Source organism: Rhineura floridana, chromosome 1, assembly GCF_030035675.1.
Source record: "Rhineura floridana isolate rRhiFlo1 chromosome 1, rRhiFlo1.hap2, whole genome shotgun sequence".
Taxonomy (NCBI): domain Eukaryota; kingdom Metazoa; phylum Chordata; class Lepidosauria; order Squamata; family Rhineuridae; genus Rhineura; species Rhineura floridana.
In genome coordinates, this window is record NC_084480.1 from 209,504,189 (window position 1) to 209,514,302 (window position 10,114).

The 10,114-nt window shown below is 42.3% G+C and overlaps 1 protein-coding gene across 13 annotated transcripts in view; it reads right to left on the bottom strand.

The window, feature by feature from the left end:
• The window catches only part of RREB1 (ras responsive element binding protein 1), a 156,222-nt gene extending 147,262 nt beyond the window's left edge, over positions 1 to 8,960 (bottom strand). For 6 of the 13 annotated variants that reach the window (XM_061591439.1, XM_061591352.1, XM_061591359.1 and 3 more), the window contains exons 1-3: positions 8,745 to 8,960; positions 7,973 to 8,254; positions 2,754 to 2,797 (exon numbers count right to left, since the gene is read on the bottom strand). The gene's annotated coding sequence lies outside the window, so the exon portion shown is untranslated. Of the gene's footprint in view, positions 1 to 2,753; positions 2,798 to 7,228; positions 7,499 to 7,972; positions 8,255 to 8,370; positions 8,720 to 8,744 lie in introns of those variants that run through there. The other 7 variants (XM_061591397.1, XM_061591417.1, XM_061591409.1 and 4 more) reach the window with 5 other exon arrangements.
• Positions 8,961 to 10,114: the final 1,154 nt, after the last annotated feature.

Below are 10,114 nucleotides of genomic sequence, written 5' to 3' on the forward strand. Positions count from 1 at the left end.
AAACATATAAATCGTAACATGAGCTTTTGGATCCATGGATGTAGGCTCCTGTACAGGAAAATTAGGCAATACATATGCCACTCTTTAAAGGTACCACAGGACTCTTATATTTGGAGTAGTGAGCTAGAGATTTCACACTAAAAATGGGGGCGTAATGCAGACACACTGGTCTAAAGCAAAGGGAGAAGAACAACAAAATTCAAGATCTTCAAAGCAGTTAATAATAATCCCCTTTTTGACTACTTTGAACATAACAATGCCTGTGTAGGGGGTTTCAATTGCTTTCCTCCTCCTTGTTGGTACCACCCCTTTGAAAGTCTGCAGGTGAATCCTCCTTAAAACTATTCAACTGCCCTGTCTCAGAGGCCTTCAAATTCCCTTAGCATTACTTACTTGAATCACATTGAATAAACAGTCCCCACCCATCACCTACTTCTTTTGTCTACAGCACCTATTCACAGTGAGCTACCTTTATTGACTGCAAGGCTGGTTAGCATGAAAAACTGGAGAAGTAGTACTGAGAACAAGATGCAGAATGACTTGCATCCTGTTGGAGGCAACAAAATCTACAGGCTGTTCTGCTACAATGATGGGGTACACTTCAAGATTCACAGCAGATCTGCAGGGTTTGATTAAAAAACCTGTCCTTTATAGATTCTGTGTAGCTAGTTGCCACCATAACAAGACTGAGAAAGTCAAGAACTATTTTCAAACTGCACCAAAAGCAGCCACACTTTATTTTGCATTTCCACAGAAAAGAAATGATCGCAACTGTCCACCTAAATATAAGAACACTTCAATTGTGCCCAGAAGCAAATAACTCTGAGACCAGATCATGTCCTTGTTATTTTCAAGATTCATTCAAGAACGAAACCAGGATACTTTAGTTTGGCTATTTCTTCCGTAACAGCTGTTGCTGTCTTAAATAATGTATGTTCTACCTTTAAAACCATTGCCCTATTTAATGCCACCATGGAGAGGAAATGGGGTTGAAGACGGGAAAATTTCAAAAGTCTGGTTTGTATTAGAAAAGGTACTACTAGGGATTTTTTAAAGACAGTACTCACTGGAACGGAATACCAGCACTTCTTTTTCCACTCCCCATAGGAGCCATTTTGTGCTGGCACCCTCAGCACTTTTATATCAATATGTGCATACTGGCTCCTCCTATTAACAAAAAAGGACTGGGTACTACCATTCAGCTTCTCCACTGAATATTTGCCAGATTCAGTACTCCTTATTTTTAACATCCTATATTCCAGAGCAATAACTTTCTAGAACATAAAATGGACATCCTTTGTTTCCAAAGCCCTGTTCATCATACTACTGCTATCTAGAGCAGTATGGTTTCAAACTGTTGCTTCTTTGACAATTGGGTTTTGCACCTTTTGCACAGGTGTACTTATTTCCATGTTACAAAAAGAAATTCAAGAGGCTAATCTTCCCAAAATCCTACAGTTCCTTTGTATCATACAAAATAATCATCTTCCCTTCACACTCACACACACACACTCAACACGGGCAGAGATGAGGGAAAAGATGTAAAACCTCCCTAAAAAGGCATAGAAGATGCCAGGACCACCATCTCACCAAAGATATGGTGGCAAATTGACACAATATAAGTCCTACCAGGACCTTAGTGACGACTCCCCAAAACAAGTGTTATGCTCAAAACACAGTACATTTAGCAGAATGTGATTCCGCAAGAAGCCCACAGAAAATCAACATGGCAGTTTGTGAACATTAGTCAGTGTGGTGCAGTGGGTAAAACAGTGAATCTGACTGTGGGAAATCCACACTGAAAAACCTGCTCCACTATAATGCTAGTTGACCTGGGGCACACTGCTATCTCACAGTCAAACCTTTCTCACATGATTGCTGTGAGGCTAACATGCTGCTCTGTTCATCTTGGAGAAAGGGCACAGAAGGAATACAACAAACAACACAAGCAGAAGATACCCTTTTTTCCTATTCAATCTAAGGCATATTTCATAAGTGAATAATTCCATTTAAAGAGCAAGTATTTTATGGACAAGAGCGTACATATATGTTACGTGTGGCAGATTTACTCAACAGGGTACATGAAAAACATCCCATAAGGCATAGAACACTAATTTATATTTTGCTTTCCATATTTTTTTTTTATGAACCCAACTGGTCTCAGATTAATTAGCAAGCATCTTACACGTTGTACAACATTTATATTTACTATGAACTGATCCTTGAAAAACAGTATATACTTTTCCCCTCATTTTTTTCATTCCATACTATTTGTTTCAAATATATTTTTCATTGTTCTTGCCACAGCCATGAGGACTAGAAACCCCAGACTTCCAGCAAGACCCAGCAGGCCACACATGGCCCACAAAATGCAGGATGCCTGCACTAATGCCACTAATGATAAAGCTATTTCTTATCACAACACTTATCACAACACTGGCACCTGGTTGGCCACTGTGAGAACAGGATGCTGGACTAGATGGGCCACTGGCCTGATCCAGCAGGCTCTTCTTATGTTCTTATGAGACTCCATTGTAGGCCGGTTCGGAACCACTCTATACATTTAAAATTCACAGCCTTAACAGAATTTTTCTATCAATTAATAACATATTGCCTATTATCATTATTTCTTTGGGAAATAATCTCTTATCATTCCACTTATTTGCTTTCTGCAGATGCTTCTTAGCAAGGTTGCAAGAGAAAGTATTTTAGAAGGCAGAGAGGAGAGAAAGATAATCTAAAGCAATTCCTACCCCTTTCTAAGCTTCAGATTGCTCTTCAGAAGTGCACTTTACATCTGTAACAGAAAAAAGAATACAAGTTACTCCAACAAATTGTAGTGTGAAAAATTATGCAAACCATTATCTAAAAAAGTTTAAAATAGTGTAAGCAAAAACCAAACATTGTTCAGCTGATAATATATCATAGAATAGTGGAGTTGGAAGGGGCCTATAAGGCCATCAAGTCCAACCCCTTTCTCAAAGCAGGAATCCAAAGTAAAGCATACCCAACAGATTGCTGCAAACATAAAATGAACAGAGATAAGCAACACGCCAGGTTTGGGGGGAGGGAAGCTTTGAAAATATCACTGAAGCTACACATCATGACTCCAACTGTGCTCTAATAGACTTCTTTGTTTCCTACACAAATCTAACTGTTTGAGGGGAAAACATCACATTCCACTTGTGTTTTAACTCACTACATTAACCAGTACTGGGGGTGGGGGACAGCAGGGAGAGAAAAAGATATAGCAGATGCAAAAGTTTCTATAAACACCAAGTTGGAAGCAAGTATGTTCTTAGACTTTTCCTGATTAAGTATATTTCAGAGTTGATGGTGACAACTTCTATGGAAGCACATCCCATTTTGGAAGTAACTAAGACTGCTGTCATAACCCAACCATACTTATTAGGAAGTAAATCCTATTAAATTCAGTATGACTTACTTCTGGGTAAACATTATTAGGATCATGATCCCATGTGTTTAGGGGTGCTATTAACTGTTGTTGTATATACAACTCTATGAAGGAATCAATTAACAAAACATATGTCACATTCTGCAGATACCTAGGTACAGTAGCTTATATTCACAAATATATTTCCAAAAATGAATAACAAGTTTTGTGTTTTTTTCTGATTTTAAGTTAGCGATAGTGTCTTAAATTGTTTTTAAAAGATGTGTTTTTAAATTTGTATATTTGTTTTTAATGTTTTTAGTTATTGTAAACCGCCCAGAGAGCTTCAGCTATGGGGCGGTATATAAATACAATAAATAAATAAATACAATAAATAAATAATCAAACATTTTAATTAAGAACAAAGGTGATTTAATTTTATTTACAAAAGGAAAGGAGCAAGAGAATGAATCCCTGATAGATGCACTTGGGTTAATTTTAGCATCCTTCTGTTTAGCTGCTTAGCAACACTTATCCTATGACCTTCTATGCACCACCTACTTTTGCAAGGGATAACAAGTATAACCTGAGAGATCTAACAGTGAGAGGCAGTTTTGACTAGGAGTGTAAGACAGCCAATGCAAAATCAGCTTTTACTACAAGTAAAAAAAAAAAATCCAGGGAAGTACATCTCTAATTAAGACATCTTCAGTAACTGAAAAGGAGAGCATAAAAGATAAAACGCATGTACATTATAAAAATCATCTTAAACAAATGAGGGAAACCCACAAGGCTACAAGGGACATTTTGTAAAGACTGTGGAGGGAAGAAGAGGGGAGTAGGGATTTCAAAACACACTGTCTGCCCTTAGGCAGAAACAAGCTTGCTAAACCCACTACTAAGGCACAAGAGACTTTCACATCTGAGGTCTTACTCTAACAATCTCTAGGCTCTCAAAAGTCAAAGCAAAGGTCATCATAAGATGAAAAGATGCAGACATGATGTCCCACCTGATAAACAGGAAAATTGTTTAATTTTCAGCAGTGTTCAGGTTTATAAAACTTTGCATTAAAATTAATTATAAGACGAAAATAGAATTTTAATAAATGAGAAAGCTAGTGGGATGCTAATTATTTTAGAAATTTCAGGTAACTGAAATGGATCACATGACTTTTCTAAGCAAAAAGGTTTGCAAAAGTCAGACTTAACACATTGCATTTGTACATGGTTGGGATTGCTATAGAGGGGCAGACACACACAAGACATCAGTTTCTGGTCAATTGCACTGAAACAATTAAAACCATTAGGTGTGTCTTAAGTGAAGGATAAAAAGAAGTGTTGTGGTAACTTGATTGATTGGATGATGGAGCCATGCTGTTTCTGAGTTTCTAACACACAAAGAGGTCTATTCTCCAAGGGATGTACATAACACCAGTTAATGCTAATGGGCATTATGCACACACATCAAGAGAAGACTATACCCCTAAGCCTTCAAAGGGAAAATAAAACCCTAAAACAAATATGGTTGGTGTCTTCATGAGTCACTCCATCCATCCCTATCTCTCCTGCATGCGCATACACACATCCATCTGTGGAAAGGGACCGCTAGCAGCTTTTTTAACCCTTTCCAAACTGCACTCCAATTCCTAATGCCACCATAAACTTGAAAGTTGCCAGTCAATCAATATTTATCAGAACAGCCATAATTTACTGCAAAACCTTAAACAGGAAAGCAACCCGAAGTGTGAGGAACAAAAGGAACTAAGATTCTCTCTATTAATTCTAATTTGCACTGATAATATTTTTCCATCAAACGGATGAAAAGATCTGTATTAACCGCATATAAGAACTGCATATGTACATATGCACAGCAGGGCAGTAAGAAATGTAAGATTTCAAACCCCCTTTGCCTGAAATCACCTAAACCAATAGCCTTCTCTGGCTGAATGCACCAGACTTATATCCTGATGATAAAATATACCTTTTACCAGAATACCAAAAACTTTTCACAGCATGTTCCATTTAAAAAAAAGATTCAGTCTCAACAAATAATGCAGAGAAGAGCAATTCAGGCATCCATTTCAAAGTCAGCCAATTAAAGACAGAAAAGTGGCCTTTTAATAAATACTCTGACCCTTCTCCTCCCCCAAATACACAATATCCCCAGCAGGGTGCAACTGGGTGCAATGGGTACTGCTGCTTGCTCTGAAGCCGTGTAGAATTTCGTAATGGAATGCGAACTGCTCATCCAGATCTGGACTCTAGTTCTATCTCCTAACCAGTCAAGAGCAAGGGAGGACAAATCTGCTGAGCCAGGAGAAACGCTTCCCCCTCCTCTTTTATAACCCATCAAGGATGCATTGCAGAGCAGAGAGGGAGACAGATAGTGTAACTAAGAGGTAAGAGGGGGTGGGAAAGAGAGCAAGCGTAGAAGGGAAGGGGGGGAGCCAGAGCAAACTTATCAACCGACATGACAAAGTTCAATCCACCTCCACCATCAACAGGCTGCAGCAGCGGCAGCAGCTCCTCCCTCTGCAAAAGTTTTCACAGCATCTCCAACTCGCCTCCTCTCGCTGCTCTACTCTGCCCGGCAACGAGATGCGTTTGCCTGTTGCACAACTGCTAGAAAGCTGGAAGTTACTTTGACCGAGGAGGACGGAGGAGAGCAACCACGTTTTCCATGGCTGCCCTTCAACCACCCAACCACCCTCTCTCAAGCCATCCTTAGTTACATAAAGGGAACAGCAGCAAGCCCAGCGACAGAAAAAGTGTGATCAAGTTCCAAAAAGCAGCCAGAATCTTTTGCAGACTCACTCCATGTTTAGAGAGGGGGGGAGGGAGAGGGGGGGAGAAAGAACGAGGATCGGGAGAAAGAACGAGGATCGGGGTTGATTTTTCTTTTAAGCTCCCAAAGAAAGGAGGAACGTTATGCCTTTTCTTACATTCACATCCACTCTTTTAAGGAAGGAGGGGACAGAGAAATATGCCGATCGACCAGGGGCGGGGGAGAGGGAAACCTTCTCCCCGCTTCTTAGCAACGATTAAGGTCGCAGTTTCCTAAGAGACGAGTCCCGACTAGTCTACATCAACACGGAGAGGAAAGGGATTGGAGAGGGGTGCGCTCTAAAAGAAGTTTTAGATGGAGCAACTGGGGAGGGGGGAGAAAAAAGTTAATAGCGTTACTGTTTATAATCCGAAAGGGCGAATTAAAAGGATTAAAAATGATGCGAGAAACTTTTAAAAAGGGGGGAGAGATCTGGACCAGTAAGATGAGAAATCGACACAACATGCTGAGAGTATTTTTTAAAATAACAGCAGAAGTAAATGTAACACGACACATTTTCCTACATTCGGACACACTCCGGCTCTTTCCTGTACTCGTGACGATGCGTGTGTGTGCGTTTCCTCCTATAATCCAGAGGAGGAGGAGATGTACCTCTGACACAGTAAAACGGGGGAAAGGGGGGCGCAAATCATCTCCCCCTCCACACACACACTCCATACTGCCCTAAGATACACCAAACCTTTCAAAAAGAGGGGAGAAAGGATAACGCCTGCACCTTTCCTGAAGGCCAAGGAAAAGAGCAGACAGAGAGAGCGCGGAGCAGGAACGATCTTGTGTAAAGGCTCCCACCTCTCTCCCTCCCTCCGCCCCACCACCAGAGAGTGAAGGGGGGTAGTGCAAAGAGAACGAGAAGTACCAAAGTGCAATTAAAAAAAAAAAGGGAGACACACACAGATGCTTCCAGCAACCGCCCTAACAAACAAGGCGGAAAAAAGTTAGCAGATGCCCCAGAGAGAGAGACCCAATGGGGTTTGGAGAATTTTTTGTACCTTGAGAGAGGCGATTCCACTTCTACTTAAGGGGGGGTCAGCCATCTCACTCCCCATCACTGTCAAATCATAAAAGCTTCACTCACCAAAAAAAAAAAAAGCTAGAAGAGCGAGGAGAAGGATGTACTTGAAGAGTGCGGAGGCCAATTGGGTTAAAAGATGCTTCTTCTCGCAGGCCCATCCAAATCGCTGGTTAAAAATAAACTTTGCAGTAGGAGGGGAGTGAGAGAGATGATCTGGATGAATTCCTGAGCTCAGACGGTTTAATATGGATGAGCATCAGGTCCTGCAGACAACAGGCTGCAATGGGTGTTGCTGGTTGGTACAGTTTGCAACACGGAAGGGTGGGAGTGGAGAGGGGAGGCAGGGAGGAGCGGGGGATGGGGTGAAAAGGAAGAGAGGCTGCACCAACTCATCAGCATCATCTACACCCCTGCCAGCCAACTTTTAAGAAACTTTCCCCACCACTCTTAACTCCGAAAACGCTAGATTTGCAAAACACACACACACACACGTCACGCCACTGACTAAACGGGCATTTCTACCTTTCGGTCCTAGCGTTCTCCTTCCTCATCCCCCCCCCGTCCCATCAATCCATACACTTAAAAAAAAGTTTCTTTCTATGCCTTTAAAGCTACCAAAGCCAGCCCCCCTTCGGCTCCGCAATCCAAGTTCTCTCCCCTTCTCTCTTTTTCAACGCACAGGTAGAAATTCGCCCTAGCGGCATCAGCCTCGCCTACTTACGTTTGACTTGCTCCGGGCTGGGCTGCTGAGGTCGAGCCATGATGGAAAGCTGGACTGAGGATGTACGATCCCAGGGCTTCCACCCCCAAAATAATAATAATATGTATAGGAGAGGGGAACGGATGCGGGAAAACAAGGGAGTGAAAGCACAAAATAAAACAGAAAAGCAAAAGTTTGTTCCGGAGGGAGTGGGGGGGGTAAAGGACTCGAATTCAAAATGGCGTTTCTATGGATGTGCAAAGTTCATCAACTCCACAATAACTTCCCTTCCTCCTCTTCTCCCTGAAGGAGGAAGATGGAACAAAGTTATGGACCCCTCCAGCTCTGGAGCGGCGCTCCAAGGGCGCCCCCGCTCTCGCCCCCCTTCACACTCATCAGCGGCTCTCTCCCCCTCTCACCCTAAGTAGACACATCACGTGTGGCTCCTGCTAGTCTCCAGGGGACGTGTTACTCAGCCAGGCTGCTGCCGCCGCCTGTTGCAAGCAGTAGCATCCCTATCTCGCTCGCTCCCTCTCTTTGGCTGGGAGGGGCTCCTCCTTCTAAGAAGAGAAGTAAAACTTTTCTTCTCCTCCTCCTAGTTGCACGGAGCCAGCGAACCCTCCTGCTTCTAACTTGAGCAACTTTTTGGCGAGGCTTCACCTAACCATCCGGACGAAAGTCCACAAGCTAATCTGCCTCACTTTGACGATAAGAGGGACATTTTCTTTACTTTCCGCCTCTTTGCCGCTTTTCAAGTGACGGTGGGTATAGGAAGGAGAAAGAGGGAAGTTACCAGACTAGAAAGTCTCCTGGTGGTAATGTACCATCTGGCTGCGGCGGCTGCTCCCCTCCATTACAGACTTCCAGTTGTAAGGAGGAAGCGCTGCTGCTGCTGCTGCTGCTGCTGCTGCTACCGCCGCTGCGCAGAAAGAGGCAGTTGAGTGTTAGTGACTGATAAAGCGCCAGGGATGCAGACGGTGCAGTATCTTCTTTGAAGGGATCTCTCGCTCGCCCGCTCCCTGTCTCTAGCTGCTTAATCCATTGTCAACCAGGTGCCACGCATTCAGCTCTCTCTCCCGTCTAATTAACGAGAAAGGCAAAGAAGCTCCATGTTGTGGCTGCACTCCCAGCCTAGAGCGGATGGAGCAACAAGTCCCAGTAATTAGCAATGCACTTGCAACCTTGGGCATGAAAGCCCTGGGTGGCTTACATCCCTCCGTGTCGCCAGTTGCACCATCCAGACAAATGCACGGGGAGGCCTACACACACCTCTTACATTTAGATGTCGATTTGTGTAACACTCGATTACTTTTAAACCCACACAATTATTGTTGTCAAGAAAATCCTACCCTAGGTATGCCATGGGCCCAGACTCCGAGATGTTTTGAGAAAGATGTTAGTACTGTAGTTTTTTTTAAAAGTACTCCGTGCAGAGCTGTGTCTAAAAATCTGGTATCAGCTCCCACCACCACATCAAAAACCCTAAAAGCCAAAACTTACAAATTAGATTTGTTTGTTCCTATTTGTGTGGAAATCTATCAGATTAATTTCTGGTACATAATAGGCCATCAGGGTTTGGTTTTTACAGTTGTACTGGGTGGTCCTCCCCCTCTTTTTTTTGTTAGCAGGATATTATCAACCAGCTAATCTGCAAGTGTATAGGTTGACATGTACTGTTGTGCAGCACAATCCTAAGCATATTTACTCAGATGTAGAGTTCAATAGGACTTATTTCCAAACAAATATGCATTGGATTGTAGCCCTAACATGGTTTGTGGCTGAACTATATAAAAAAATAGAACCTCTTCTTATTCATTCTATGCTTCCACGTTTCCCCTCCTTCCTATACTGGGCAAACAAGTAAAAAGCAGTCCATCACTGCATGCTCAGGTAGATCAAACTGCCATGTGAATCAGAACATTACTGGACTTGGGTTCCAGTTCCTATATAAACAGATACACAGCTGAAGTGTATCGTGTAGTCTTTGGTTGAAAGCAGACCATTCAGCAGAACAATCTCTTTAAAGGATAACTACAATTTATCTTCTTTTTAACTTGGAGCACATAGCAATTAACTTCTGTTTCCCATGTAAAGGTTCATTCAGGGAAATATGTAAGGATGCAAAAAAGGATAAAGACATCAAAAAGACAATAAGAATTTCTA